This window comes from Nicotiana sylvestris, chromosome 11 (assembly GCF_000393655.2).
Source record: "Nicotiana sylvestris chromosome 11, ASM39365v2, whole genome shotgun sequence".
In the NCBI taxonomy this organism is placed as follows: Eukaryota; Viridiplantae; Streptophyta; class Magnoliopsida; order Solanales; family Solanaceae; genus Nicotiana; species Nicotiana sylvestris.
Genome location: NC_091067.1, coordinates 19,407,803 through 19,422,836, shown reverse-complemented (window position 1 = coordinate 19,422,836; position 15,034 = coordinate 19,407,803). Strand labels below are relative to the sequence as shown.

The window sequence follows — 15,034 nt, the reverse complement described above, 5'->3', positions numbered from 1 at the left end:
GCTTTCCTGTTATAAATATATTATATTATGGATGTTCATTTAGTACTCCGTTGTAAATAAGCTTCCTGAAGAAGCTTATCCATATGGGACTCCACCGTAAATATGTTTATCTATTTAGTACTATATTGGAAATAAGCTTCCTGAAGAAGCTTATCACTTCGGTACCCGGTTATGGATAAACATTACCCCCAGTATAAGTTTATCCATACCGGGTATAATAGGCTTATCTTTTCAGTACCCAGTTATGGATAAACATTACCCCCGGTAAAAGATTATCCATACCGGGTATAATAAGCTTATCCATTCAGTACTCCGTTATGGATAAATATTGCTCTCAGTAGAAGATTATCCATATCGGGTATAATAAGCTTATCCTTTCAGTACTCCGTTATGGATAAACATTGCTCTCAGTAGAAGATTATCCATATCTGGTATAGTAGCAGCTTACACAGCAGCTTCCTTTCTTCTATAAATAGAAGAGATTTCAGTTCATTATGTACATCAGTTTGAATTCGAATAATATATCAGTTTCTCTCTATACTTGTCTTTACTTTATAGTCTTTATTTCATAACACGTTATCAGCACGAAGCTCTACCATCTCGAGCAAATATTTTGAAAGTATCTGAGGTAAGAACTTTCTTTTCCTAAATAATGTCAAATCTTTCTAAACTTGAATTTGTAGCCCTAGATATATCGGGCAAAAGCTACATGTCTTGGGTACTTGATGCTGAAATTCATCTTGATGCGATGGGTCTGGCAGACACCATCAAGGATAAAAACCAGGCATCAAACCAAGACCGTGCCAAAGCAATGATATTCCTACGCCATCACCTTGATGAGGGCCTGAAAATGGAATATCTCACTATTAAAGATCCAGTCATACTGTGGAATAATTTGAAAGATAGATATGACCACCTGAAGATGGTCGTTCTTCCACAGGCACGTTATGATTGGACTCATCTAAGGCTACAAGATTTTAAATCTATCAGTGAGTATAATTCTGCTATGTTCAGAATTATTTCCCAATTAAAATTATGTGGTGATAATATTACTGATCATGATATGTTGGAGAAAACTTTCACCACTTTTCATGCCTCGAATATGCTCCTGCAGCAGCAATATCGAGAGATGGGATTTAAAAAGTATTCTGAACTTATCTCACATCTTCTTATAGCAGAGCAACATAATGGGCTATTAATGAAAAATCATGAAAGCCGACCTATTGGTTCTTGTCCATTCCCTGAAGTGAATGAGACGAACTTCCACCAAGCTAAACGTGGAAGAGGTCGTGGCCCCAGTCGTGGTCATGGCCGTGGTCGGGGAAGAAACCCCAATCATGGTAATAATAATGCACCAAAGAAGCCTCCTCACCACCAGCAGTGGAAAAGGAAGGAACAAAAGCATGAAGCGGTGCAAGCGCCAAATGTAGAAAATGCATGCTATAGATGTGGAGGAAAAGGGCACTGGTCACGTACTTGTCGTACGCCAAAGCACCTGGTTGAGCTTTATCAAGCCTCCCTGAAGAAGACAGAGAAAAATGCTGAAGCAAATTTTATTTCTGAAGATAATTTAGACTTCATGCATTTGGATGTAGCTGATTACTTTGCACTCCCAGAAGGAGAAACAAGTCATGTAATCGGTAGTGAATCTGTAGAAATGTAAATATTTTAATTTTTGTTGTTTGTAATAGATAGTATGGTTATGTAATTGTTGTACATAAATAAAAGTTATGCTTTGATAATGATGTTTACTATAATATATTTTATTTATGTTATTTTGAAGAATATGGATAACCCTCAAATTATGTTTGGATCAAAGACAAATCATGAAGATATGTGTGTTATTGATAGTGGAACAACACATGCCATATTCAACGATCAGAAATACTTTTCTTATTTGCATAAGGAAAAAGCAAATGTTTCAACAATTTCTGGTAATATAAGTTTGATTGAAGGCTCCGGAAGAGCCATAATATTTCTGTCTAAGGGAACAAAACTTATTATAGACAATGCATTGTTCTCCTCCAAGTCCCGAAGAAACTTGTTGAGTTTTATAGATATCCGCCGAAATGGGTATCATGTAGAGACAATAGATGAAATGAACAGGGAATATCTTTGTATTACAAAGAATATTTCTGGCCAGAAATGCATTGTAGAAAAGTTACCAACTTTATCTTCTGGCTTATACTATTCAAAAATTAGTACAATTGAAGCACACTCTATCGTAAACCAGAAGTTTACGGATTCAAATACTTTTGTGCTTTGGCATGGCCGTTTGGGCCATCCCGGATCAATAATGATGAGACGAATTACTGAAAATTCGAGTGGGCATCCATTAAAGAACTTGAAGATTCTTACAAATGACGAATTTTCTTGTGATGCTTGTTATCAAGGAAAAATGATCACTAGACCATCACCGATGAAGGTTGGTATTGAATCCCCTGCCTTTTTAGAGCGTATACATGGGGATATATGTGGACCTATTCACCCACCAAGTGGGTTGTTTAGATATTTTATGGTCCTAATAGATGCATCTTCAAGATGGTCTCATGTGTGTCTACTATCATCTCGCAACCTGGCGTTTGCAAAGCTATTAGCCCAAATAATTCGATTAAGGGCACAATTCCCAGATTATCCTATAAAGGCTATTCGCCTTGATAATGCTGGAGAATTCTCATCTCAAGCTTTTGATGATTATTGTCTATCCGTTGGGATAAAAGTTGAACATCCTGTAGCTTATGTTCATACTCAAAATGGCCTTGCAGAGTCATTTATTAAACGCCTGCAATTGATAGCAAGACCACTACTTATGAAAACAAAATTGCCCACCACTGTTTGGGGCCATGCTATCTTGCATGCAGCATCACTTATCCATCTCAGACCGACACATTATAATAAATATTCTCCGTCACAATTAGTTTTTGGTCATGAACCAAATATTGCCCATCTACGAATTTTCGGATGTGCTGTATATGTGCCAGTAGCACCACCACAACGTAGTAAGATGGGACCACAGAGAAGGATAGGAATATATGTTGGGTTTGAATCACCCTCTATTATTCGCTATCTTGAACCATTGACAGGAGATTTATTTACTGCTCGATTTGCAGATTGTCGGTTTGATGAAACAAATTTCCCACAATTAGGGGGAGAGAAAAAGGAAATCAAAAGAGAAATTGTGTGGAAAGTTTCATCATTATCTCACTTTGATCCCCGTACCCCTATATGTAATCAGGAGGTCCAGAAGATCATCCATTTACAGAATATAGCAAATCAAATGCCAGACGCATTTACTGATTTGAAAAGGATAACTAAGTCACATATCCCAGCAGAGAATGTGCCTATCCGAATTGATGTCCCAGTAGGACCATCTACTAGCATGAGAGCTAGTGAACCTAAAGCACGCCTGAAGCGTGGTAGGCCTTTGGGTTCTAAGGATCGAAATCCTCGAAAAAGAAAATCGACAAATGATCAAAACGATACTATGAAGGGATCTCCTGAAGAGACCTAAAATCTGATTAGTTCTGAGATTCCTGAAGAAATCAATGAACCCGAAGCTCATGTGAGTGAGGAACTTTTAATAAGTTCGAACGGTGATGGGATTAATTTAAATCGATTTGAAATAGTGGTGGATAATATTTTTGCATATAATGTTGCACTTAATATTATGCAAGATAGTGAGGATCTTGAACCTCGATCTGTCGAAGAATGTCGACAAAGATCTGATTGGCCAAAATGGCAAGAGGCAATTCAATCGGAATTGAAGTCACTTGCTAAAAGAGAGGTCTTTGGACCAGTAGTCCAAACACCTGCTGGTATAAAACCAGTTGGTCATAAATGGGTTTTTGTGCGAAAAAGGAATGATAAAAATGAAGTTGAAAGATACAAAGCTCGCCTTGTTGCACAAGGATTCTCACAACGACCTGGAGTCGATTTTGATGAAACATATTCACCTGTTATGGATGCCATAACATTTCGATATCTCATCAGTTTAGCACTACATGAAAAGCTTGAAATACATCTAATGGATGTAGTTACAAGCTTATCTGTACGGTTCACTTGATAATGAAATTTATATGAAAATTCCTGAAGGATTTAAAATGCCTGAAGCAAAATCTCAGGAAATGTATTCAATCAGATTACAAAGATCTTTGTACGGTTTAAAGCAATCTGGGCGCATGTGGTATAATCGCCTTAGTGAATATTTGCTGAAAGAAGGTTACATAAATGATGTTATTTGTCCATGTATTTTTATAAAGAAAATGGCATCAGAATTTGTTATACTTGCTGTTTATGTTGATGACATAAATCTTGTTGGAACTCCAGAAGAGCTCCAAAAGGCAATTGAATATCTTAAGAAAGAATTTGAGATGAAAGATCTTGGAAAGACAAAACTTTGTCTTGGTCTGCAAATTGAATATTTAGCAGACGGGATCTTTATCCATCAATCTGCCTATACAGAAAGGGTCTTAAAACGCTTTTACATGGACAAAGCGCACCCATTGAGTACACCAATGGTTGTTCGATCACTTGAAGTGAATAAGGATTTGTTCCGACCTCCAGAAGAGGACGAGGAACTCCTTGGTCCCGAAGTACCCTATCTCAGTGCAATTGGTGCACTAATGTATCTTGCTAATGCTACAAGGCCTGACATAGCATTTTCTGTTAATTTACTAGCAAGATATAGTTCTTCTCCTACACGAAGACATTGGAACGGGATTAAGCATATATTGCGATATTTAAAGGGAACTCTTGATATGGGTTTGTTTTATGCTAACAAAGATAGTGCAGACCTTGTTGGTTATGCAGATGCAGGTTATTTATCTGATCCCCATAAAGCTCGATCTCAAACCGGCTACGTATTTACATATGGAGGTACTATCATATCATGGCGCTCCACAAAGCAATCTATTGTTGCTACTTCTTCAAATCACGCTGAGATAATAGCTATTCATGAAGCAAGTAGGGAATGCGTATGGTTGAGATCAATAATTCATTTTATTCGAGAAAAATGTGGTTTGGAATGTGAGAAAAGACCCACAATTTTATACGAAGACAATGCTGCATGCATAGCCCAATTGAAGGGAGGATTTATAAAAGGAGATAGAACGAAGCACATTTCACCAAAATTATTCTACACACACGATCTTCAGAAAAATGGTGACATTGATGTGCAACAAATCCGTTCAAGTGATAATCCAGCAGATTTATTCACTAAATCTTTGCCAACTTCAACTTTTGAGAAGATGGTATACAAGATTGGAATGCGGAGACTCAAATATTTGAAACAAGGTTTTCATCAGGGGGAGTAAAATACGCGATGCACTCTTTTTCCCTTACTAAGGTTTTTTCCCATGGGGTTTTCCTTATAAGGTTTTTAATGAGGCACCTAACAATGCGTATTACTAAATATGTGTACTCTTTTTCCTTCACTAGAATTTTTTTCCCACGTGGTTTTTCCTAGTGAGGTTTTAATGAGACACATTATCTTTTAATGAACATCCAAGGGGGAGTGTTATAAATATATTATATTATGGATGTTCATTTAGTACTCCGTTGTAAATAAGCTTCCTGAAGAAGCTTATCCATATGGGACTCCACCGTAAATATGTTTATCTATTTAGTACTATATTGGAAATAAGCTTCCTGAAGAAGCTTATCACTTCGGTACCCGCTTATGGATAAACATTACCCCCAGTAGAAGTTTATTCATACCGGGTATAATAGGCTTATCTTTTCAGTACCCAGTTATGGATAAACATTACCCCCGGTAGAAGATTATCCATACCGGGTATAATAAGCTTATCCATTCAGTACTCCGTTATGGATAAATATTGCTCTCAGTAGAAGATTATCCATATCTGGTACAGCAGCAGCTTACACAGCAGCTTGTAGCAGCTTACACAGCAGCTTGTAGCAGCTTACACAACAGCTTATAGTAGCTTACACTGCAGCTTGTAGTAGTAGCTTACACAGCAGCTTATAGTAGCAGCTTACAGAGCAACTTCCTTTCTTCTATAAATAGAAGAGATTTCAGTTCATTATGTACATCAGTTTGAATTCGAATAATATATCAGTTTCTCTCTATACTTGTCTTTACATTATAGTCTTTATTTCATAACATTTCCTATGTTTTGCTTGGACCCTTTTATATCCTACTTTGTACATAGGAGCTTTCCTATATAGTCGATGTGGTACTAGAAGAGCTTCTACAGATCCACCAAGAGATAAGATTCCTTATTTAAATAGGCCAAAAGAGAACCGAGACAAAAATTTTGAACAAAAAGAAAAGATATATTAAAATATTCTTCTTTTTTAAACCTCTTCCTTTCTCGGCAACAAATTGATTGGCCTTCTCCACCGCAAAACTGAGAAATTTAGAATGATTTGAGATCATCAGTTCAATCTCTGGTTTGTTCAGACAATGACGAATATGGTTTTAGTGCTACGAACTCAATATTTTATCACAAAACAAAAAAATATATGTATGAAAAATAAAAAATTCTAAATTACAAAACTATACATAATTTTGAAGAGATCCACTGTAACTTAAATAATTGACATTAAATTTAAAATTTAGATCCGTCACTTTTTAATTCAAGGTATATATCTCAGTCTTCTATACCATATATCGATATCGAAACCATTGTTCCTAATTTCCTCGCAAAAACAACAAATGTGAACATGCCTCTATATATATATATATATATATATAGAATTCCCAATAAAAACAAATGTCAACATGCCTAAGTTTTGGTTCCCAATATTCCACTCGTGACAATGGAAAATTATTACTTTCACTACGTGATCGACAAGTGCGGGTGAGTCATGACTAGGCTACTAGCTTATCCCATTTTATTTCATTATTTTTGTTTTTCTTTTTGGGCATATACAAGCTTTTCAAATTGAAGCAATAAAAGCACCTTTGGTCCCTCGTTTATTCATAAAATCTTAAGAAAAATATTGCATCTTATTAGTCTGTTGTTTCTTAATACAAGTATTGCATCTTTTTCTATGTCATATTGAAGTTTACTTTTATAACACATTCTAGTAAAAATCATCAAAGGATGTGGTGCAGAAGATGAAGCTACTCTTCCCTTAACCAGAGGTCTCAAGTTCGAGCTCTGGCCTTGGGTATCGAAAAATTCTTGATAGAGAGCGCTTCTCCCGAATGAGACCCTATGTGGCGCGAATACGAATATAATCGGGCTTTAATGTGGGTATTACACGAATACCGGGTGGGAAACCAAAAAAAGTAGCTTTTAAAAGATGGTTTGACACTTCTAAAGATGGTTTGACACTCCTAAAAGGTGTTTGGATTGGCTTTTAAAAAAGTAGCTTATAAACTAAAAGCTAGAACCCCTAAGTTGGTAATACTCAATTTTTGACTTTTGGCTCTTGTTTTGTACTTTTCATGTCTAAAAGTAAGTGCTTTAAAGTATTTTTTTTATCATTATTAAACACCATGAAATTAAAAAATACTTAAAAGCCAATAAATACTTAAAATAAGGCAATCCAAACGCTCTCCTAGTCAACTTTCTTTCTTCTATTTTTGCAAGTGTCAATTATGTGTAACGCTCTTCAATATTGTGAGGTAACTCAACTCTCGCTCTTACAAATTGCCAAACCTCTAAAAGAACTTTAAATTGTATAAACATTTCTTATTACTTAATTGATTGTATTAGTCCTATTAAGTATTAATGAAACAACATATTTCTTCAACGTATTATCCTAATTGTTTTCTTCTTAGTTGTCGGATTTGTATAGGGGTAGGGTGGATGAAATGGAGGTTAGCGACGGGAGTCCTGTGTGACAAGAAAGTGCCACTGTTACTGAAAGGTAAATTTTATAGGGCAGTGGTTAGGCCTGCTATGTTGTATGGGACTGAGTGTTGGCCGGTGAAGATCTCACACATCCAGAGGATGAAAGTTGCGGAGATGAGGATGTTGAGGTGGATGTGCGGGCATACAAGGAAGGATAAGATTAGAAATGAAGATATTCGAGAGAAGGTGGGGGTGGCCCCCATGGAGGACAAGATGCGGGAAGCAAGACTCAGATGGTTCGGGCACATTCAGAGGAGGAACACTGATGCACCGGTGAGAAGGTGTGAACGACTGGCGGTGGTGGGTACGAGGAGAGGTAGAGGGAGACCTAAGAAGTATTGGGGAGAGGTGATCAGGCAGGATATGGCGCGACTTAGGGTTACTGAGGACATGGCCCTAAACAGGGAATTGTGGAGATCGAGCATTAAGGTTGTAGGTTAGGGGAAATTGTGATGTCTTTTTACAGCGCACTAGAGTGAGACTAGCCAGTTAGGAATTAGTCTTAGAATGCCATTGATCAACTACTGATGATGGGCTTTATCTTCTGTGTATTAATACCTTACATCTTTCTCGTATTTCCTATATCTCTTATATTGTTGTTACTTTGTTTTTTATGGTATTTATGTTATGTTATGGATTTTATGGTATTTTATGTTGTTTTATTATGAGTATATTGATAGTACTAATATAGTGTCCCTTGTTGCCTTTTCGAGCCGAGGGTCTCCTGGAAACAGCCTCTCTGCCCCTCGGGGTAGAGGTAAGGTCTGCGTACATATTACCCTCCCCAGACCCCACTTGTGGGATTACACTGAATTGTTGTTGTTAGTTGTTGGATTTAATGATTCATAACAAGTAAAGAGAAAACCTAAAGACCAAAATAAAACTCCAGCAAAAGAAGAAATTTAGGATTACAATTGGTGGGGTGCGCCAAGCCAAGACAGTAGTGCAACACTAAGGCGACGCTTGAAAGCCCTAATAGCAAGCTATCATGATGGACCTTCCCCTTAAAAAAATGAGTTAATATCGTGTGAGTCGTTGACTCACATATCAGATATTAAACTGATAAGAACAGATACTACACTTGATCTTAGCCAAAAGGCCGAGAAAGGTATGCTTTTCTATATTTCGTTTGGACCCTTTTATATCCAACTTTGTACATAGGAGCTTTGCTATATAGTCGATGTGGGACTAGAAGAGCTTCTAGAGATCCACCAAGAGATAAAGATTCCTTACTTAAATAGGCCAAAGGAGAGTGGAGACAAAAATTTTGAACAAAAAGAAGAGATATGTTAAAATATTCTTCTTTTTTTAACCTCTTCCTTTCTTGGCAACAAATTGATTGGCCTTCCCCACTGCAAAGGTGAGAAATATAGGATGATTTCAGATCATCAGTTCGGGACTCTCTACTTTCTGACATTGATTCACCAATCTCTCGTTTGCTCAGCGAATATGATTTTGGTGCAACGAACTCAATATTTTATCACAGAACAAAAACATATGTGTAAAAAATAAAAAAAAAATCTAAAAAGCATGAGATTACGAAACCATATGCAGTTTTGAAGACATGCACAGTTAAAACTTTAATATTTAATATCAAATTCAAATTTTAGATCCGCCACTTCTTAATTTAGGGTATATGTATCTCGTAGTCTTCTATAATATCCATCGATCTCGAAGCAATGGAAAATTATTAATTTCACTACGTGACAAGTGCATTAATGAGTCATGGGTAGGACACTCGCATTTTAGTTCTTTGGTTGTTTTCTTTTTCGGCACATACGAGTTTTTTACATTGAAGCAATAATAGCATTTTTGGTCCCTCGATTATTCATAAAATCTTAAGCTAGTTCTTGTAATATCGTAGTAAACCTTCAATTAATTGGAACATACACTTTTATTCCCTTTGTTTGTGAATATTTCACAAATTTACTATGATTATTAATTATTCCACCACTTAATTAGCCATGTACAGTAACGATCCGCCCCGGTCGTTTCATGAGTTACCGCTCCACTTCCCCCATTTCTGCTTTTTATTGCTTTGTTTATTTGTGTTATATAGTATCAGGTTGGTTGGTTCGGGTTCGGAGAGGTTTTGGTAAGGTTTGAGACACTTAGTCTCTTTTGAGTGAGCTTAAGTTGGAAAAGTCAACCATATGTTGACTTATGTGAAATAGGGCTCGGATGTGAATTTTGATGGTTCAGATAGCTTCGGGAGGTGACTTGGGACTTAGGAGAGTGATTGCAATGTGTTTTGGAGGTTCAGAGTGGGTTTAAGCTTGAATTGGCGAAATTGGAATTTTGGCGTTTTCCGGTTGATAGGTGATATTTTGATATAAGGGTTGGAATGGAATTTTGGAAGTTGCAGTAGATCCGTTGTATCATTTGGGATGTGTGTGCAAAATTTCAGGTCATTCGGACGTGGTTTGATAGACTTTTTGATCAAAAGCAGAATTCGAAAGATTTTTGGAACCCTAGGCTTAAATCCGATGTGATTTGTGCTTTTGGTTGAGGTCCCGGGGGCCTCGGGGTGATTTCGGATGGTTGACAGAAGATTTTGAGTTGGGTTTGGCAGCTGAAGTTTTTCTATTGTTGTCATAACCGCACCTGCAGCTAGGGGACCGCAGGTACGGACTCGCAGAAGCGGCCAAGAGGGAGGTCAGCTGGAACCGCAGAAGCGGCTATTGGAGCGCACCTGCGATAGCGCAGGTGCGGGCATTTAATCGCAGGTGCGGAGAGGGACTTTTAAGTGAAAATCGCAGATGCGGTGGGTTAGACCGCAGAAGCGGGACCGCAGAAGCGAAAAAAGGACCGCAAGTGCGGAATCCCTGGGTCAGAAAATATATATTTCATCCTTCGCGATTTTCAGCCTTTATTCACCATTTTAAATCAATTTTGGAGCTTTTTGGGGGATTTTGAAGAGGGAATCCAAGGGAACTTCATTGAGGTAAGATTTTTGAAACATAAAACTCGTCCCTATGATGTTATTTCATTGATTATGCTTGAAATTTATGGAAATTTGTGGGTAAATATTGAAGAAACTAGAGCTTGAGATTGGAGACCCTTGATTAAGGATTTGAGGGGTCATTTGTTGTCGGATTTTGGTACTTTTGATATGGATGAACTCGTGGGAGGATAAGAAGTTTATTGGTGTAATTTTTATCGAATTCCGAGACGTGGGCCCGGGGGTTGGGTTTGATTAATTTCGGGATTTGTGTTGTAATTTGATTATTTTCGCATGGGCTTCGTTCCCTTAGCATATTTTGATGTCATGATTCTGATTTTGGATAGATTCGACGCGAATTGAGGCCGAGGCGAGAAGCGAAGGCATCACGGGCTAGAGTTTGGACCGGATAAAGGTAAGTAATGATTGTAAATGTTGTCCTGAGGGTATGAAACCCCGGATTTCATATTGTTGTGCTGCTTTGAGGTGACACATACGCTAGATGACGAGCATGGGTTCGTACCCGAGGGGCTGATGTTGTTCCATGTTATTAACCGAGGGGCAGATACGAGTGATTGTGAGATAGCCCGAGGGGCAGATACGAGTGATTGTGAGATAGCCCGAAGGGCTGATTCTGTTGGTATTTTGCCCGATGGGCTGATTTTATGTGTGTATCTTTTCTCACTGCTTTTCATTCACTCATTTAAACTGCTAAAAGGTGTTTTAAAGAGGTTTTTACTGAACTAAGATGTTTCTATGAGCTTTTACTGCTTTATTACATTGTTCTGGTTTAATACTGCCTCCTTGTAGCATTTTGTTGTGATTTACATGTTTTCTTATCGCTCAACTACCTTTACTTTTATTACTTATTGAGTTGGCGTACTCACATTACTCCCTGCACCCTGTGTGTAGATTCAGGAGCCTCGGGTCACGCTAGCGAGGGCTGATTGCTTCCAGCAGGTTGTTCGGAGTTCACTAGGTAGCTGCTCGGCGTTCGCAGCCTAGTGTTTCTGCTTCCTATCTTTACTTTCATTGTACTAGCTTTGTACTAGACTGTGTAGTCTTTTCATACTCTTAGACGGATGTTTAGATGCTCATGACTGGTGACACCCCGATATCGGGCTGTGTTGTTTCCGCAATTGTTCTATTTCACTCTTTATTTTGGGATTTATCGTTTAATTATGACTTAAAATCAATTATTATAACTGTCTTAAATGGTTTAAGGGTTTGTGTCAGCTGGCCTTGTTTAACAAGAGGCGCCATCATGACCGGGTCCGGTTTGGGGTCATGACAAGTTGGTATCAGAGCCTAGGTTACATAGGTCTCATAAGTCATGAGCAGGTTTAGTAGAGTCTCGCGGATCGGTACGGAGACGCCTGTATTTATCCTCGGGAGGCTGCATAACCTTTAGGAAAACTTCATATTCTTCAAATTCTTGTTGTGCGAATCTGTTGATCCGAGTACTAAACTTTTGTTATTCTATTATCTTACAGATGGTGAGGACACATGCTACCGTTCAGGATGGACGACCACCAGTGCCACCAACTGTGGCCACTAGAGGCCGGGGACGCGGTGGAGGCCGTAGTAGGGGCAGGGGTGTAGCCCGCACAGCAGCTAAGGTAGCACTTGTAGATTCACCAGCTGCCACAGTTCATGATCAGGTCCCAGTTGTGGATGCTCTAGCAGCACCAGTTCAGGCACTAACTGTGCCCATTATGATTCCAGGTCTTCAGGAGGCCCTGGCCCAGATTCTATCAGTATGCACTGGCCTAGCTCAGACAGTCTCAGTCACTACAGCCGCAACTACTTCTCAGGCCGGGGGAGGTACTCAAACTCCCGCTGCTCACACACCTAAGCAGGTCGTGCAGGGACTTCAGACACCGGGGGCACTTCCAACCTAGCCGGTTGCAGCTGTTCAGGACTATGTGGCTCCTGTTATGCCAGAGGATGAGCTGCGTAGATTGGAGAGGTTTGATAGACTTCAGCCTCCGACTTTCAGTGGTATAGAGGGCGAGGATGCCCAGGGTTTCTTGGACAAGTGTTAGAGGATTCTTTGTACAGCGGGTATTCTGGAGACCAGCACGGTCGATTTCACTAGTTTTCTGTTTTCTGGAGCTACCTTCACTTGGTGGGAGGCTTATGAGAGGCGTAGGCCTGTTGGTGCAGCACCCCTTATATGGCAGCAGTTCTCCGTTCTCTTTTTGGAGAAGTATGTGCCACAGTCTCGCAGAGAGGAGTTGCGCATGTAGTTCGAGCAGTTGCATCAGAGAGATATAACTGTGACATAGTATGAGATGAGGTTCTCGAAGTTAGCTCATCATGCTGTTTGGTTGGTTCCTACGGATAGGGATAGGATTAGGAGGTTCGTTGATGGCCTCACATATCAGCTTTGTATTCTTATGACCAGTGAGAGGGTGCCTGGTGCTACTTTTGAGGAGGTTGTTGACATTGCTCACGAGATTGAGTCAGTTCGTCACCAAGAGTGAGATGAGAGGGAGGCCAAGAGGCCTCGGGGATCTGGTAGTTATGGTGGTGCTCCTTCGAAGGGTCAGTTTTAACACTGTAGAGGCTGTCCATTCAGGCATGCTCAATCAGCTCGCCCAGGTTATCGTGGGGCGTCATCGGGTCATGGTTCTCACAGTTCTCATCAGGGTCATTCATCACTTAGTGCCCTTCCAACCCAGAGTTCGTCCCGTGCTCCATCAGTTCAGGGCTTTTCTATGCCAGGTGCATCTACTAGTCATTTCGGTGCTAGGGGTTCCCTTCAGTCACTGTCTCCAACACCAGGGAGTTGTTATGAGTGTGGAGAGTTGGGCTATATGTGGAGGTAGTGTCCTCATCGTCTTGGGGGTTCATCTCAGCAGAGGAGTCAGTCATCCACTTCAGCGCCAGTTACTTCACCATCACCCACCCAGCTAGCTAGGGGTAGAGGACAGTCAGCTAGGGACCGCCCAGAGGGGGAGGTCGATCAGGTGGTGGTCAGGCCCATTTCTATGCACTCCCAGCTAGACTCGATGCTATTGCTTCAGATGCTGTGATTACAGATATTGTTTCAGTATGCCACAGAGATGCCTCTGTATTATTTGATCCCAGTTCCACTTTTTCTTACGTGTCATCATATTTTGCTCGTTATTTAGATACGCCCCGTGAGTCTCTTGTTTCATCTGTTCGTGTATCTACTCCGATGGGCTATACTATTATTGTAGACCGTGTGTACCGGTCATATGTGGTGACTATTGGGGGTCTGGATACCCGAGCGGGCCTACTATTTCTTTGCATGGTGAACTTTGATGTGATATTGGGCATGGATTGGCTATCTCCGTATCGTGCTATTTTGGACTGTCATGATAAGATAGTGACATTAGCTATGCCGGGTGTGCCACGGATTGAGTGGCGAGGTTCGACTAATTTTGTCCCCAGTAGGGTGGTTTCGTTCTTGAAGGCCCAACGTATGGTTAGGAAAGGTTGTCTTTCATACTTAGCCTTTGTGATGGATGTTAGTACAGAGGCTCCTAGTATCGATTTGGTTCCTGTTGTGAGGGATTTTCCCGATATGTTTCCTACAGACCTACAGGGCATGCCACCGGACAGGGATATTGATTTTGGTATTGATCTGGTGCCGGGAGCTCAACCCATTTCTATTTCACCGTATCGTATGGCACCAGTGGAGTTGAAGGAGCAGTTTCAGAAACTCCTTGATAAGGGGTTTATTCGGCCTAATGTGTCGCATTGGGGTGCGCCTGTTCTATTTGTGAAGAAGAAGGATGGCATGATGAGGATGTACATTGATTATAGGCAGTTGAACAAAGTGACAATCAAGAACAAGTATCATTTTGCCTCGTATCGATGATTTATTTGACCAGCTTTAGAGAGCGAGAGTGTTCTCCAAGATTGATCTCCGTTCAGGTTATCACTAGTTGAAGATCACGGACTCAGATATTCTTAAGATAACCTTCAGAACTAGATATGGTCATTATGAGTTCCTTGTTATGTCTTTTGGGCTGACCAATGCCCCGGTAGCGTTCATGCATTTGATGAACAACGTTTTTCGACCTTATCTTGACTCGTTCGTGATTGTTTTTATTGATGATATTTTGGTGTACTCGCGTAGTCAGGAGGAGAACGCGGAGCATTTGAGAGTTGTGTTGCAGAGGTTGAAGGAGGAGAAGCTTTATGCAAAGTTCTCCAAATGTGAGTTCTGGCTCAGTTCAGTGGCTTTCTTGGGGCACGTGGTGTCCAATGAGGGTATTCAGGTTGATCCAAAGAAGAT

General features: G+C 39.9%; 1 non-coding gene across 1 annotated transcript; it reads right to left on the bottom strand.

Moving 5' to 3' along the window:
* Positions 1-8,740: 8,740 nt before the first annotated feature.
* On the bottom strand, positions 8,741-8,935 carry LOC138882520 (U2 spliceosomal RNA). The gene has a single exon (XR_011404116.1). It is a non-coding gene; the product is annotated as a U2 spliceosomal RNA (small nuclear RNA).
* Positions 8,936-15,034: the final 6,099 nt, after the last annotated feature.